The 17,643-nt window shown below is 41.2% G+C and overlaps 1 long non-coding RNA gene across 1 annotated transcript in view; it reads right to left on the reverse strand.

Annotated features, from left to right (window-relative positions):
• LOC123583549 overlaps positions 1-17,643 on the reverse strand; it is a 25,189-nt gene continuing 7,546 nt past the window's right edge. Inside the window, exons 3-5 of the long non-coding RNA XR_006704936.1 lie at positions 14,413-14,415; positions 1,540-1,550; positions 1-12 (exon numbers count right to left, since the gene is read on the reverse strand). This is a non-coding gene — a long non-coding RNA (uncharacterized LOC123583549). The remainder of the gene's footprint in view (positions 13-1,539; positions 1,551-14,412; positions 14,416-17,643) is intronic.

Below are 17,643 nucleotides of genomic sequence, written 5' to 3' on the forward strand. Positions count from 1 at the left end.
CACTCTCTCCCTCTCTCTGCCCCTCCCCTGCTCGTTCTCTCTGTCTCTCTCCCAAAATAAATAGACTTAAAACAAAAACCATTTGAACTAACATGCAAGTTTAACAAGGTCACAGTATATGAAATCAATATACAGAAATCAATGGCATATCCATATACTAGCAATAAATAATGCAAAATTGAATTTCAAAAAATATTATTTACAATGGCACCAAAATACGAAATACTTAAGGATAAATCTGGTAAGTTACCAATATTGCTCAAAGTAATTTAAGAAGACCTAAATAACAAGTACATGATACTGTGTCCAAGGGTCAAAAGACTCAATTTTCTTAAGAAGTCAGTTCTGCTCAAGTTGATCTACAGATTCAACACAATTCCATTCTAAATGGCAGCAGGCTTTTTTTTTTTTTTTTTGGTAGAAACTGACAAACTGATTCTAAAATGTACAGTGAGGTGCAAAGAATGGGGAATAGCCAAAGCAGGTTTTAAAAAGAACAAAGTTGGAGGGCTAACATTACTTGATTTCATGACATTATAGAACTACAATAGTCAAGACCAGTGGTATTAAAATCATAGTAGGGAAATACATCAGTATAACAGTAACAGAATGTCCAGAAATAGATGCATGTATATAAGGATAACTGAGTTTGACAAATGTACAATAGTAATTCAGTTGAGAAAGGGTAGTGTTTTCAGCAAATGCAAACTTTCTTTATGCAAAAACAGCAACTTCAATAAACGCCTTGTACAATATACAAAAATTAACTCAAAATTGATCTTCGACATAATTGTAAAACCTGAAGCCATGAAAATATGGGAGAAATATCTTTGTGACTTTAGAAATCTTAGGCAAAAATTTTTTAGTTACAACACCAAAAGCAGAATCCATTAAAAAAAACACTGATAAATTGGATTTCATCAAAATAAAAAGTTTCTGCTCTTCAAGAGACACTGCTCAGAGAATAAAAAGACAAATCACAAACTGGGACAAAAATATTTGCCAAGTCTATATAGGTTAGAGGACTTATGTCCAGTAAATCTAAATAATTCTCAAAACTCAATATGAAGAAAATGAAAGTCCAATTTTAGAAAGTGGACAAAGGATTTAAACTGACGCTTTACCAAGAGGGGCATAAAAATGGCAAGGAAGCACATGAAAAGACGCTCAACATCATTAGTAGTCAGGGAAACAAAAATGAAAACCATAAGAAGGTGCCACTTCACATCTCCTAGAATGTAAAGAATAAAATAACTGTCGATATCAGGTTCTGGTAGAACTCTCATTGGCCTCTGGCAGGCATACAAAGTGTGCAGCACTTTGGAAAAGAGTATGGGAGTTCCTTCTAAGGTTACTTGCCAGGGGCGCCTGGGTGGCTCGGTCAGTTAAACGTCCAACCCTTGGTTTTGGCTCAGGTCATGATCTCACAGTTTGTGGGATTTCAGGGGATTGAGTCCTGAGCCGGGCTCTGTGCTGACAGCTTTGAGCCTGCTTGGGATTCTCTCTCTCTCTCTCTGCTCCTCTCCCAGTCCCGTGCACACACACTCTCTCTTTCACTCAAAAATAAGCTTTATATTTTTAATTGCTTTTATTTTTAAAAAGATCTTAAAGCATTTTTTAAAGTTTATTTATTTATTTTGAGAGTGACAGAGACACTGCACGCAGGGGAGGGGCAGACAGAGAGGGAGAGAGAGAATCCCCAGCAGGCTCCACACTGTCGGCACAGAGCCCCATGCAGGGCTCCAACTCATGAAACCATAAGATCATGACCTGAGCCAAAACCCAGAGTCGGTTGCTTAAGCAGCTTAGCCACCCAGATGCCCCAATAAATAAAACTTAAAAAAAAAATAATAAAAGTTACTTACCATATACTTGCCTGATGTCTGAAGATATCACTTTTAGGTATTTTCCCAGAGCAAAAAAAAAGCGTATGTATGTGAATATTCATAGCAGCTTTATTTTAATAGTCAAAGACTTGAAAGAGCCCACAGATACGTCAGTCGGTATGTAAACTATTTGCGATGTATCCATGCAATGCTAATATAAAGAGCCCACTACTGACACATACAAAAGTTACTGATACGTGAAGCAGTTACTGATAAATCTCCACTGCATTATGCCGAGTGACTAACGCCAGATTCAAAGGCTGCACCCTATATTTTCTATTTACGTGATGCCATAGATTGAAAGTTTGTGTCTACAAAATTCATGCGTTAAGTCAGAACCTGCAATGTGACGGTATTTGTAGGTGGAGCCTTGCGGAAGCGATTAGGGCATGAGGGCACTTTCATAAATGGGATTAGTGCCCTTATAAACGAGGCCCCAGAGGGGAGAGCCCTTGCCCCTTCTGCCGTGTGAGGACACAGCGAAAAGAACAGGAAGCGGGCTTTCACCAGACGCCGAATCTGCTGGTGCCTCAGCCGTGGGCTTCCGAGTTTCTTGGACTACGCAAGGCAAATTTCTGTTCTTTTTACACTCCCCGGTTTATGGTATATTTGCTATAACAGCCCTGAAAGGACTGAGACATATGACGATCTGAAAAAAAGCAAACTGATCCAGGAGCAAAACCCAGAGCCATGGTTGCTGGAGTAAGGTGGGGAGAGGGGCACGAAGGAGCTCTCGTGGTGTGATGGAGACGTTCTGGGTCTGTGTTGTGGGGCGTGACCGCGTGCGGCTGTCAGAACTAACAGGGCTGTAAACCTTGAGAACTGCCCTCGGGAAGTCTGTTGGTGGGACCGTCCTCACACCTGCGTTCCCTGGGCGCCCTTCCACGCGGTGCAGGGAAAGGAGCACATGCTGGGACCCCAGTGTCAGCTCTGTCATCAAACGGCTGTGTGGCCTTGGCCGAGTCACTGGCTCTGCCCGTCTGATTTCTTCTCTGTAAGATGCCTCAGTTGGACCATAAATCCCCAGCTCAGTCCAGCTCTAAATTTCTACGATTTCCCTCCCCCCCAGGCTCTTTTCAGTGAGAAAGAGTAGCCTTAGTAGGTCAACACCTACCAGCGTAGCACTAGAATTTTAAGTGCTCTTACAGACCTCAGCTCTTTGGCCCTCGCAAAATCCTGGGAAGTCATCCCTATTTTATTGCTTAAGAACTAAAAGCCAGGGGCGCCTGGGTGGCACAGTCGGTTAAGCGTCCGACTTCAGCCAGGTCACGATCTCGCCGTCCGTGAGTTCGAGCCCCGCGTCAGGCTCTGGGCTGATGGCTCAGAGCCTGGAGCCTGTTTCCGATTCTGTGTCTCCCTCTCTCTCTGCCCCTCCCCCGTTCATGCTCTGTCTCTCTCTATCCCAAAAATAAATAAACGTTGAAAAAAAAAATTAAAAAAAAAAAAGAACTAAAACCCAGAAAGACTAATTTACCCAGTCATGAAGTTCTCACAAAAGGCAGGGCCCCTACTCTCCTCTCCTAGCGAGTTGCCTTGTCTCAACTATAGGTGGGGCCAACTGTTATGCTGCAGATCTTTCTAGGGGTCTCTCTGTTCGCCATCGGGTTTGAGGATCTCATGAAAATCATTTATGTAGCCCAGCCGTTTTCTAGCCAGAAAAGCAAAAAAAAATGGACTAAAATTAAACCAGCATTTATATACTGTGAGAAAGAGTGGTCCATGGATCCCAAGTAGGTCCTGCTGTTGCCGGCCCCAGTGCCTTGTTAATGGGAAATCCTGCAATAACGCTAATGCTCAGCAACACTGGATGTTCAGTGTGTGCCAGGCAGTGTTTGAAATGTCGTGTGTGTGTTATCCCATTTAATCTTCCCAACCACCAACAGGGTCACCACAGTTAACCCCATTTCATACTTGGAGAGCTGAGGTCAGAGAGGCTTAACCCGTGCCCCCCCGGCCCGTTCCCTTCCTACTGTCCATCAGCTAAGTGTTCATTTTTTAAGATCACAGGAAGATCTACTCTACTGGCAAAATAAACAAAGATAGAGAAAGACTGGAAAAGGGAGGGAGGGAGCAAGAAAGAGCAGGAAGGCTGGCGGGCCGAGGGCAGATACGGATTAAAACAAAGTGAGATTAAGATGAGTCTATCAAGGCAGGTGGTGATCGCCTAAGAGGCTCACGAGGGGCCCGGGAACAGAGCAAAGGAGAAGGAGGCAAAGGGCTATGGGGGCCCCAGCACCGCATCCCCCCGCCCCCCAACACTCACACACACACACTCACACACACATTTACACATACATTCAACACACACATACATACACACACACATCCACACACATTTACACATCCATCCACACATACACTCACACACATTCATACACGTGCACACATGCATGTACACACGTGTGATACACCCATATACACACACACACCCTAAGACCCTGGCCTCCCTGACCTTCCTGCCTGCATCCTTCACATCTGACTGCCCTGGCTTGTCTCACTTGCGTGTTTATTTAACTTAAGGCCTGCTTTTAAGGGCTCTCCAAGAGCAGTGGGGGAAACAACTCTTTAAAGAGAACTTAGGGGTCAGAAAGGAGCCAAGATTAACAGCTCGGAGGGATGCAGCAGCCTAGGAAGCCAGCAAAACCCTGGAGGTGGCCTCCCTTCGTTTCTACCCACCCCCATCCCACAACTGTCCAGGGCACCCCTCCCTCCTTCTCGTCCTGTCTCTGCAGTGGGTGGTGGTAACCCCTAACGCCCCAGGCTTTTCCTGTCATACTTGATTTTTGTGTTCAGAAAGTCTTTTTCAGATAGTATCTCCAGCAAACTCAAAGCACGAGTCATTATAAAGAAGTCTCTGGGGGCGCCTGGGTAGCTCGGTCGGTTAAGCATCCCACTTTGGCTCAGGTCATGATCTCACGGCTTGTGGGCTGGAGCCCCACTTCGGGCTCTGTGCTGACAGTGTACAGCCTGCTTGGGATTCTCTGTCTCCCTCTCTCTCTGCCCCTCCTCTCTCTCTCTCTCTCAAAACGAATAAACTTAAAATATATATATTTTTTAAAAAGTGTCTGGAGGCAGGGAGCTGGCATGTTCCCTCTCCCCCCTCCCACCCCCCGCCACCCCATGCCACCTCCTGGGCTGTGTGGTCAGTGTTAGGCACCTAGAGAGGCTATCTGAGTATAGAGAAAGGAGTAAATCATGATCAGGAGACCTGGTGTAGGGGGGGGGGAAATTTCCTTTCTTCCCTTTTAGGTTCTCTGAATGGTCTAATAATTCAGTTGACATAAAACAGATTAACAGGAGGGGGAGAAGCCTAATGCTAATTTTGTCTTTACAGAGCTCGGACAAATATGAGATTCAAAGGAGCGACCAAAGCAGGCACCTTTTATACCTTTTAGACAAAGAAACAGTACATTTGTGAACGAGACAGAGAAGTTTGGGGTAGTGAATTAGTGAAGTCAGAGCGTGGGTTTATACAGCTTTCTCAGCCCTGAATCCCCTCTCCGTGGTGATAAGGATGTCTCCACTTCCTGGTACAGGGAGGGTACCTTTCACGTGGGAGATTTATTTCCCGCTTTCAAGGGAACAAAGGCGGGTCAGAGTGCCCTTCCTGCACTGGTTGTTTCTTAAGTAACTTTAATTTAAAAGATTCACACTGCCAAAGTGGCATATTTTGGGCCTCCCCTGAAGACCAGAAGTTCCCTCCTCTGAAACTTCCCTGGAAGGTTTACATATTAAAAGCTGATGTCTGTGGAGAGCAGAATCAGGCTAGTAGCTGAGTAATAGATTGTTCTAGATCTCATTGAACCAGTCTCAGTCCCTTCGAACAGTTGTGACTCATTGCAGGAGGCAGTGATGCAGCTGGCTTCCCAAGGTTAGGCCTGTATTGCACAGGCAATCAGCTATGTAAAAGAGACACTTCCAGGGGCACCTGGGTGGATCAGTGGGTTAAGCTTCCGACTTTGGCTCAGGTCATGATTCACTGTTTGTGAGTTCAAGCCCCGCACCGACTCTGTGCTGACAGCTGGGAGCCTGGAGCCTGCTTTGGATTCTGTGTCTCCCTCTCTCTCTGCACTCTGGCTCGCTCTCTCTCAAAAATAAAGTAAACACTAAAAGAAATTAAAAGAAACATCTCTGTGCAAACAAAAGAAAAACAGTGGTTAATTATTCAAGCAAATTATAAACCAGTTTCTGAATTCTGAGGGTAGCTAGTCAAGAAGATTTCTAAATGCCAGGCTGGAAGCACCTTTAGATAGAGTGAGGGCAGATCGTGGCAATCTGACAGATTTTCCTGGTTTGCAGTTTGAATGTCTCTCGTGATCTTTCTGAGTGGCCCACACAGCAACAGGCATGAAGATTGTCTCTCTATATATGAGCTGTTGTGGTAATTTTCTGATGTTTATAACATGTCGTATAATTTTAACTTGTGTGATGGCTTTGTGGGGAGAAAAGCAGTTTTAGTTTTCAATGATTCGAAGTCAGAAGGGTGGGAGAAAAACTGGAAATATTAGTTTGGAGAGATGTAGCCAGATATTGGGGAAAACTAGAAGAATTCAGGACCTAGTCCATGTTACAGGTAAAAAACAAAACCTCAAAAATAATGAACAGGACTAAAATTTGATATCCATAAGATTTCTTCTAGATTTTTGCTGAAACATAATGTTTCTGTCTACAGTTCACCCCATTTCTATCATTGCTAATTAAAGTAAGACACATGTCTGCAAAGTAAGTCTCAACAAACTTAGCTTGATTATTTACATAAGGGCAGCAAGAAAAGTGCTTGACCATATAGAATCTGTTAATCTGCTTTGCTGGCTCTTTCTACACAGGATCTCAGATTGGACTTTTGAAAGCTTTTTGAGGCTAAGAGGCCAAGCCAAGGACTTGCCACCACACCTCTAGACTGGGGTTCATTTCTCTCTTTTTAAGTCCCCAAAATATCCTCAGCTGCTTCTACCTGCCAAGAAGGAAGTAACCTTCCTTGCTCACTAGTAAGGCTGCTGGTAACCCTGTAAGCAAGGTAGCAGACTGATTTTTTTTTTCCCCCAAGGGGCTTTATTGGCTTCATAAAGTCAATCTTAGATCCTTAAAGCCATCTGGTCATATCTGAGTCTTTGTAGATCTCCCTCAAATATGACATTCCAGTCAAAGCCTCGGTAATATAAAACCAATGTTTCCCAATTGTGTCCTGTTACAAGAACAGGTTTTGTAAACTTATGTAAATAACTATAGTGCCATGAAAATAAGATTATTCATTGAGAGTTTCTGAATTCTAGGGGGTGGAGGGGATCAGGTGGGGAGAAAAAGATAAATATTTCCTCTTTGTTCACTAAGGTATATTTTATCAAATTGCTCTAAGTGGTAACTTAAGAGAAAAGAGGAAAATTTTTTTAATCTGAAAAGCAAAACATTAAAAAATCAGCTAAGTTTTTTTTTTTAAAAAGTCATAAAAATTATAATCATCCTTCTCAGTTTATTCAGTCCCTTGTAACTAATATTTGTTTTGCTCGAATCCAGTTTTTCCATTAGTTCTGGAAAGTCTCAGCAGGTTCAGGTTTTTTAAATATATATTAAAGTTATCAGAAACCTGTATTCTAAAGTACTCTCCACGAGTCTACTTGAGGATGAAGCATTTCGCAAACACTTTTGCAAAAGCATCAGAGTGAGAAAAAGAACTGTATGTAAATGATGAAAGACCTAAAAATGTCCATAATTAAAGATCTGGTGAGGGTTCATTACAAGCAATTGACAAGGAACATAACATTTTGAGATAAATCTGGAATGATGACTGATTACATAATACCAGGACATACTAGATTTCTAGGAATTTCATGCAATTTGTAAAACATCTGTAACATACACCTGTACCATACAACACAAGGAAGACTTAGCATTACTTTTTATTTGACATTTCCCATGTTTGAGGTACCAAATAAGCCTAACTACTGTAGCCTCTCCCTTTTCATAAGAAGAGAACACACATTTTTTGAGATGTTCCAGGGATCCTCAGAAATATCACAACGTTAGTTCAAGGTCAAAAAGACTTAATTGGAGAAGTTGATTTGGGGGAAGTTCGTCAAAAATATCAAAGAGGTTTTGAAACATTTGGTCCAATAGGAATCGTAGGTCACTGTGAAGCAATATTGAGTTATCCATTTAACCACAGTGACAATGAAAGACTTCACAGGCAAATACAGAAAGTTAAATAGTTATAAAAAAAAAAACAAAACAAAACCCTTAGCTCTTTTCATAGAGAAAACTCAGATTTCTTAAATAATTCAAGACCCTGATAAAGACACAGGAAATTATTTTGCCAAGATACCGAAGTTTTGTTCTTTAGGCAAATTACTTTTCAAAGTAAAGAAAGATGTTTCCAGGAATGGCACATATGCATGTGAATAAGTAAGCACAGTGTACTTCGCTGAATGAATATGTTTACCAAAAAGTGCTTCATTGAAAATACTCTAAAAACACATGCAAAAACTTTGTTTCTAAGACTTTTGGTTGAATATGAGCATATGTGCAGTCCTATTTCATTGAAAAATATGTTTACCACACTCAGGTACATAGAATAGTCTCTGTAGGTCACATGAACAAAATATGTTTTTAAGAGTTAGAGACAGAGAGAGTGAGAGAGAGAGGACGGAAGGAAGGAAGGAAGGAAGGAAGGAGGAAGGAAGGAAGGAAAGAGAAGGGGGAAAGGGGAGGGGGAAGGGGAAGGGGGAAGGGGGAGGGGGCAGGGGGAGGGGGAAGGGGGAGGGGGCAGGGGGAGGGGAAACAGAAGGGGAAGGGAGGGAAAGGGAAGGGAAGGAAAATCTTTTATAATATCTTATAAACAGCAGATCAGTAGTCCAAGAAAACTTTGTGCTTTTAACAGACAGAAAAACCAAATTCTAATTTCGTACCAGCTTATTTTTGATATTAAATTTTCGTTAACTTAATTAAATTTGTTCTAATCTTAGCCAGTTTGACTACACATGAAAATTTCTTTCCGAAGATTCATTTTCCACCAACTTTCTACAACTTTATTTATGCATTCAGATTTTGTCCTATGTTTTTCCTCTTTTCCATTTTGAAAGAATTAGCCTCTCTTTAGGACAGAATTATTTGATTTCCCCTTAACAAAATACATTTCCATTCCTCATACTTTTTTTTTTTTATAACTGAAAACACACAACCTGCTTTCTTGGCACTTAAAGACGTTTCCCTTATGATTTCCGGTGGCTTTAATTACATATATTAGAATTTTTAACCCTTAAAAAACTTAATTTTTTAGTAAAAATAAAGAAGTAAACAATTAACAACTGTCCTTTATATAAGTATTCTGTGTCTTAACACATTTACAAATACTTTTTGTGATTTCTAGAAATATGTTTTCTTATATTAAATGTTTCAGTATAGCTCAGGACATGTTTACAATTGGACCTCATTGTCTTTAGTTTCTCTGTAAAAGGAAGCCTGGGTTTGTTAATTAATGTGTAGTATTTTATCTTATTTGGAAAGGATCTAGATAATAAAATTCTATCAATTAATTTAGCAAAAGTCTTAACAGTGGAGGTTACCAAAATGATTTGGGTAACTATTTTTAAGTACATATACCATAAAACAATCACTGTAAAAAAAAAAAAAATCACTTAAAAACTATTATCTCACCTACATCTCCTTAATTTGTTCTTAACAACCATAGGTTACTCAGGAAAATTTCATGAAATGTTAAAGTGGTTAGCCATCATCTTAAGTTCTTTTTCTTGCTGACAGATTTTGTAACAGAGATAGCACAAGCTTACTTTACTTTAAGTAAACCTATGTAGAATAAAAGTATTATACATAATGCTACTAACTCTAAAGACATATCTGTATTAATTAAACCAACAAACTTGAATAAGCTTTTATTTACCAAAACTTATCCTAGATCACGTGAACTTGAAAAACATTTAGGTTAGTTTCTACTATATTTCTGAAATTTATAAATTCTAATTTAGGGGAGCTTGGATGACTCAGTCAGTTAAGCACATGACTCTTGATTTCAGCTCAGGTCATGATCTCACAGTTCATGAGATCAAGCCCCAAGTCAAGCTCTGCACTGACAGCACAGAACCTGTTTGGGATTCTCTCTCTCTCTCTCTCTCTCTCTCTCTCTCTCTCTCCTCTCTCTCTGTCCCTTCTCTACTCATGCATGCTCTCTCCCTCAGAATAAACATTTTTTTTTAAATAAAAATAATTCACAAGCACTTACGTTTAAGCCAATTAAATTGAACTTTTTACAGATAACTTTTCACAATACCATTCAGAGGTAGAGAAATATCATGCCTAAAATGCACATACATAAACATACAAAAACATACAGACAGACACAAACAGACATCTCCTAGCTTTAATTCCAAGACTTTAGCCACGAATCAGGTAGAATGTAAAACTCATTAGCTTAAAAATAACTATGTCTCTGGCAGAAGGAACAAGTTAAGGTTACCCACTTAAAGGGTTTGGGGTTTATTATTATTATTGTTGTTGTTGTTTGCTAATATTTGTGGAGAAGACTTTTAAGATTTGTACTTGTCCTTGACAAGTAATCTTCCAGAGGCTGGGGGCAGGAAAGCCTATCTAGCAGTTTGTAATTTTATTTTTTCATAAGTTTTTATTTTAATTCCAGTTAGTTAACATATAGTGTTATATTAGTTTCAGGTACACAATATAGTGATTCAATAGTTCCATCCATCACCCTGTGTTCATCACGACAATTGCACTCCTTAATCCCCATCACCTATTTAACCTATCCCCTATCCACCTCCTCTCTGGTAACCATCAGATGGTTCTCTATCATTGAGAGTCTGTTTCTTGCTTTCTCTCTTATTTTTTTCTCCCTTTGCTTGTTTGTTTTCTTTCAGCAATTCCTCATATGACTAAAATCATATGGTAATGCAATCTCTATCAAAGTACCAACAGCATTTTTCACAGAGCTAGAACAAACAATCCTAAAATTTGTATGGAACTACAAAAGATCTGAATCACCAAAGCAATCTTGAAAAAGCAAAGCAAAGCTGGAGGCAGCACAATTCTGGACTTCAAGTTATATTGGAAAGCTGTAGTGATCAAACCAGTATGGTTCCGGTACAAAAACAGACACATAGATCAATGGAACGGAATAGAAAATCCAGAAACAAACCCACAATTATATGGTCAAATAACCTTTGACAAAGCAGGAAAGAATATGCAATGGGAAAAAGTCTCTTCAAATGGTGCTGGGAAAACTGGACAGCAACACGCAAAAGAATGAAACTGGGCCACTTCTTACACTAGACACAAAAATAAATTCAAAATGGATGAAAGAACTAAATGTGAGACCTGAAGCCAAAAAATCCTAGAAGAGAACACTGGCAGTAACTTCTTTGATGCTGGTCTTGGCAACTTCTTTCTAATTTGTCTCCTAAGAGGAGGGAAACACAAAATCAAAAATAAACTATTGGGACTACATCAAAATGAAAAGCTTCTGCACAGTAAAGGAAACAATCAAGAAAACTAAAAGGCAACCTGCAGAATGGGAGAAGATATTTGCAAATGACGTATCCGAGAAAGGGTTAGTATCCAAAATATATAAAGAACTTATATAACTCAACACCCAAAAAACCAAATAGCAGTTTGTGTTTTTAAAAGGCTTTTCTGGGGCGCCTGGGTGGCGCAGTTGGTTAAGCGTCCGACTTCAGCCAGGTCACGATCTCGTGGTCCGTGAGTTCGAGCCCCGCGTCGGGCTCTGGGCTGATGGCTCAGAGCCTGGAGCCTGTTTCCGATTCTGTGTCTCCCTCTCTCTCTGCCCCTCCCCCGTTCATGCTCTGTCTCTCTCTGTCCCAAAAATAAATAAACGTTGAAAAAAAAAAAAGTTTAAAAGGCTTTTCTGCCCTCTTTTGCTTTTTTTTTTTCTTCATTCTCCAGTAAGTTTTGGTTACCTCCTGGGGTGTTTCTAAACCCCAGGTTCTAAAGACCTGGTAAGATTTACATCTTTAAGGGACAGAGAAAGAATGCGTACCTGCACCTAAAGATTAAGCTGGAGTGTTTTGTATAAATCTTGTAGGGAAAGAAAAGCTAAAACACGCAGACTGGGTGTTTAAGGAATTTTCTCCGGAAGGTGGAGGAATTTGGGGAGCTAAGGGGATTTGCTGAGGAGGTGAGATCAAATTTAAGAAAGGGAATTTATGTTGGCTCTGGCCTTTAATTTTGCTTTAAGTTTAATGTCAGTTCTTTCATCTTGTTAAGAGGATCCCTAAGGCTAGCTGTCTTACTTCTCTGTACCCACTTTTTAAAATTTGCTCTTTCCATGGGTACCAATAAGACCATTGTTTAGGATGAGAGCTCTGTATAGAAAATAGTTCAAATATAGAAATTTTTCCAATTCAGAAGATCCATCATCTTCCCATGAAGAAGGTGGATCTATTAATTTCAATAGTGACTCAAACCAATATGCCTTTTTATGGCTCAACCTAGGATATACGAGGCATCCCAAAGGACAGTGCAAAAGACGCAGTCCCCACAAGATCCAGAAAGTTCTAGAGTTAGCCTAAGAAAGCAAAAGTGTGTGTGGTGAAAATGGTGTCTTCAGTCTCTCATGAGAACATAAGACCCACGAATCTGTGACACCAGACAGGCACTACTGGGACAGGACTTTTCCAGAACTAACAAGTCAATGAAGGCTGAGATGACAAAGGCCTCTTGTGGACTGGGACCCCTTATGAGAAAGCTCCCTGAAAGCTGTCACAGCCGGACAAAGAGAGTAGTGCCTGGGACTGTGTGTGTAAGAAACCCAGTCTATTCAACTGGCCATCAGAGGGACACCACCATGTACACCTTCCAGATGGCTGAGGCCAGAGGGAATATTCTCACTGGTCACATGGCCAAGCTCTCAAGCCATAGAACAAAACAAAAGGAAAACCGTATCCAGGGGTTTTTTTTTCTTTTTTTTTTAACGTGTATTTATTTTTGAGAGAGACAGAGCGCGAGCGGAGAAGGGCAGAGGGAGAGGGAGACACAGAATCCGAAGTAGGCTCCAGGCTCTGAGCTGTCAGCATTAAAGCCCGACGCAGGGCTGGATCCCACGAACCATGAGATCATGACCTGAGCCAAAGTTGGATGCTTAACCAACTGAGCCACCCAGGCGCCCCAGGTTTTCTTCTACACAGGGAACCCACAGCAAAGTTCATCTCAACAGACACCAGCCTGGTGAGAACTGAGACCTCACCCAACCGTGAGGCCAACTCGAACAGACTTAGAGAGCCTATGCCTGCATCCTATGACAAATGGCACAAAAGACAGAGGCAAGGGAAAACAATGGCCCTCTCTGGGAGGAACGAGATGGACAGAAATCAAGAGTACTCATACCAAACCTTGACCGGATTCACTATACCCAAAGAATTAGCTCCCACAAAAATCTTCTCCTGGTAATCCTGGTAAATTAAAAAAAAAAAAAAAAAAAAAAAAGACTCTTGCCAGCCACTCTTGTGTATATCAGACTCTGCAGGCAGAGACCCGGAAGGCTGATGTGGCAAAAAGGTAATTCTTACCTTCTGCCGGCTCTGGTCCCAGGTCCCGGGATCTCTCAGCCACCGAAGCCACGGAACAAGCCTTGTTCAGCCGGCGAAGTGCTCCGCATTGGGCATTGAAAACCAAAGGGGAGGAAAATTTTTCCTTTCTTCCTTTCTAGGTCCTTTGGCTGGTCTAATTAAATTGACACAAGAGAGATCAACGGAAGAAAACATAAATTTTAATTCCATACATACGGGAGCTCATAGAAATATGAGACTCAAAGAAGTAACCAAAACAGACAGCTTTTATACCTTTTAGACCAAGAAATAATACATTTGTGACGCACTGACAAGAGAAAGAAGTTTGGGCTCAGGGTCGTAAATCAGTGAAGAAGTAACAGAGTTTGTTTATATGCCTTCTTGGCCCTGAATTCCCCATCTCTGGTGATAAGAATGTCTCCTTACCTCCAACTACAGGCAAGGCACCTTTCACGTGTGAGATTTATTTCTTTGCGTTCAGGAGGGCAAAGGAGGGTCAGAGTGTCCTCCCTACATTGGCTGTTTCTTAAGTAACTTTAATTCAAAATAATCAATATGCCAAAGCACCATATTTTGGGGCTGTCTGCCCCGAACCTCATCACGGGGTTCCAGCTCCAGCTTTGTCACTGTCTAGCAATGTGATCGTGCCACTCAGCTTCTAGGGACTCATACTCCTTATCTGCCTGAGAGTGACATCTGTCTTGCCCACCTCACAGCGTGGTTGAGGGAAAAAAATGAGATAAGGCATACGAACATACCTTCCACAAATGAGCTGATGATAGGTACCCGGCAAAGCTTTTGCTGATTGACTGACTGCCTGAGTGATTGCTACTGCCTTGGGGGACAAGGCCTCCTTGCTTTTTTTAAAACCCTTTTCACCAGAAGCTAAGGGATAATGGATATAGTCTTCAGGGGCAAAGACGTTATTACAAGCATCAAACTGGTTTGGTTGTGTTTTGGCCAAAGACTTTCCTACTCACTCCCTCCTCTTACAGAATTCCTGACCCACTTAACGTGACATGTCTGTGATGGAGTCTCTAATTAAAGACTTGCAAGAAAGATAAAAAGTCATTACATCTCATTTTAGGAAGCACTCACATTACTTAGGGTTTCCAGTGAGAAGCCCCAGGGAACGCCTGCCTTCTGAGACTTGGCAAACTTACCAGCTTTCCTGGACTCTCCTACACTTGGTCACCAAGATGCACGCAGTACGAGGCTCTAAGAGCCCCATCAGCAACCCTGCCGGGTACAGTGAGCCTAGTTCCAGGCTTCAGAAGTAGCTAAGAGAGGAAAATAAAGATCCACCAGTGTTCTGGTCCGTGTGGAAAGAGCAGGCACATCACTTCCAGGGAACATGAATCAAGACACTGTAGTAAAATAGAGGAGGAGAGAGAAGAGGAGCCCTTGTGGCCATGTTTGGCCTGTGCCTTACAAGGATAACATGGTGTTGATGGAGGCTAGAATTGGGAGTGGGGCTGAGTCAGGGAGGCAGAGTGGGGGCAGGGAGACGAGTCAGGAAGCTATGAGTAGATGATAATGGTGTAGACCAAAGTCCACAGTGAAGAAGGGAGAAGGGGTTGGGTTGGTGTCCATCTCAAAGATCCTTTGGAGCCCTGGGCACTCTGACCGTTCTAGGGTGCCAGGCACGCTGTGAAATGTTCTCCTTTTAGGATCAGGAACAAGACAAGGTATATTCACTTTTGCCACTTAGTCAACATTGTACTGGAGATCAGAGCCAGGGTAGTAAGGCAAAAAGAAAAAGAGAGCAAAAGGAAAGAAGGACATGCATTAACAACAGAAAAGAAGTAAAACTGTCTGTATTTGGAGACAACATGATCCTGCATGTAAAAAAAAAAAAAATCCTAAAGATTCTATTTATTAAAAAATAAAATAGAGGGGTGCCTGGGTGCCTCAGTCGGTTGAGCGTCCAACTTTGGCTCAGGTCATGATCTCATGTTCATGAGTTTGAGCCCCGCATTGGGCTCAGTGCTGACAGCTCAGAGCCTGGAGCCTGTTTCAGATTCTGTGTCTCCCTCTCTCTCTACCCCTCCCCCACTCATGCTCTGTCTCTCTCTGTCTCAAAAATAAATATAAGTATTTAAAAATTTTTCTTTAAATAACTAGAACTAATAATGAGTTCAACAAGGTTGCAGGATAAAAAATCAATATAAAAATATTTCTATATACTAGCAAAAAACAATTCACAATTAAGGTAAATCAATTTACAACAGCATCAAAATATAATATATTATGAGATAGTTTTAGCAAAATATAGGTAAGGCTTGTTCAGTGAGAACTATAAAAACCCTTGCTGAGAAAAATCAAAGCAAAAATAAAAATGTAGGCATATGTTATGTTTATGCATTCCAAGGCCCAATAGTGTTCAATTGCCAATTCCCTCTAAATTGAGCCATGGATTCAACAATATGCCAATCAATATCCTAACAGCCATTTTTAAATAGGAATTGATAAGCTAATTTTAAAATTTATATATAAACGCAAAAGATCTAGAGTAACCAAGATGACTTTTAAGAGAAGAACAAAGTTAGAGGCACTACAGGATTTTGAGGCTTACTATAAAGCTACAGTAATCAAGAAAGCCTGGTTTTGGCATAAGAATAGGTATGTAGATCAATGCAACAGAATAGGCATCCATAAATAAACCCACACAGATACGGTCAATTGATTTTCAACAATGATTTCCTACCCTGGAAAGAACAGTGCTTTAAACCCATAATGTTGGAGAAGCTGAATAGTCATATGGGAAAAAGGAACCTTGACCTGTAATTACACCACACCCCCAAATTAACTGGAAATGCTAGTAGATGCTCAAAGTATAAAACCTCCAGAAGAAAACATGAGAGAAAATCTTTCTAATTCTAGCGTAGCCAAAGATTTCTTAGATAGGACCCAAACTCATGAATCACAGAGAGGAAAAAAAATGATAAATTGGACCCCATCAAAATTAAAACCTTTTGCTCCTCAATTACAACATCAATGAAAAGGCAAGCCAGAGATGGGAAGAAAATGTTACAATATGTACTTCTGACAAAGGACCTGACTCCAGAATATAAAGAACTTCAAAACGAAATAGTGAGGAAATAACCCAATAAAAAATGGGCAAAAGATTTAACACTTGACTGAAGAAGATATACCAAAAAACACCATGCCTTTTTCAATCCTGCTAACGAGTGCATTGTCCTCCAAGTACGTGCGCACATGCGCACGCACACTCACACATGCACCTGCACGCACACGGCACACACGCGCACACACGCACACACGCACACACATGCACACCCTTCTTTCCTTGACTGCTAAAAGTTCACTTGTTCTTCAAGGCCCAGGTTAAATGCCCCTTTACTTCAGTCATCCTCAAGGGCTTTCTTTTCCTTGCTGTTACATGTTACATTTTACTATGATTGTCTGTTTCAGGATCTGTTTCCTCCACTTGGATACGAACCCCTTAAAGAGAAGATCATGTCTTCATCTTGTTACCTCCGCCACCTCCCACGAGACCTGGAGCAGAGCAGATGCCCAATAAATGTTTGTAAATGGAGAGGAAAAAACCTTTCTTCCTTATTTTCTGGACTGCAAATTACATCCTGGCCTCCTCATTTCTCTTAAATTAGGCAGGCTATCTAGGGCAATTGGGAATCTTAGAGCCATGAAATCATAGCATTTTAGAGCTCAGAGGACCTCAGATGTTCACAAATTTGTGTCCTGCAAACCTGAGGAGGTTCCTCAGAAGCCATCTGCAAGGACTGAGGGATATTTCTCTGTCACTCCATTTTAAAACCCCCTTCTAACATCCAGATGGCCAACAGGCACATGAAAAGATGCTCAACATCACTCCTCATCAGGGAAATACAAATCAAAACCACACTGAGATACCACCTCACGCCAGTCAGAGTGGCTAAAATGAACAAATTAGGAGACTATAGATGCCGGAGAGGATGTGGAGAAACAGGAACTCTCTTGCACTGCTGGTGGGAATGCACACTGGTGCAGCCGCTCTGGAAAAGTGTGGAGGTTCCTCAAAAAATTAAAAATAGATCTACCCTGTGACCCAGCAATAGCACTGCTAGGAATTTACCCAAGGGATACAGGAGTGCTGATGCATAGGGGCACTTGTACCCCAATGTTTATAGCAGCACTCTCAACAATAGCCAAATTGTGGAAAGAGCCTAAATGTCCATCAACTGATGAAT

Source organism: Leopardus geoffroyi, chromosome B1 (genome assembly GCF_018350155.1).
Source record: "Leopardus geoffroyi isolate Oge1 chromosome B1, O.geoffroyi_Oge1_pat1.0, whole genome shotgun sequence".
Classification (NCBI taxonomy): domain Eukaryota; kingdom Metazoa; phylum Chordata; class Mammalia; order Carnivora; family Felidae; genus Leopardus; species Leopardus geoffroyi.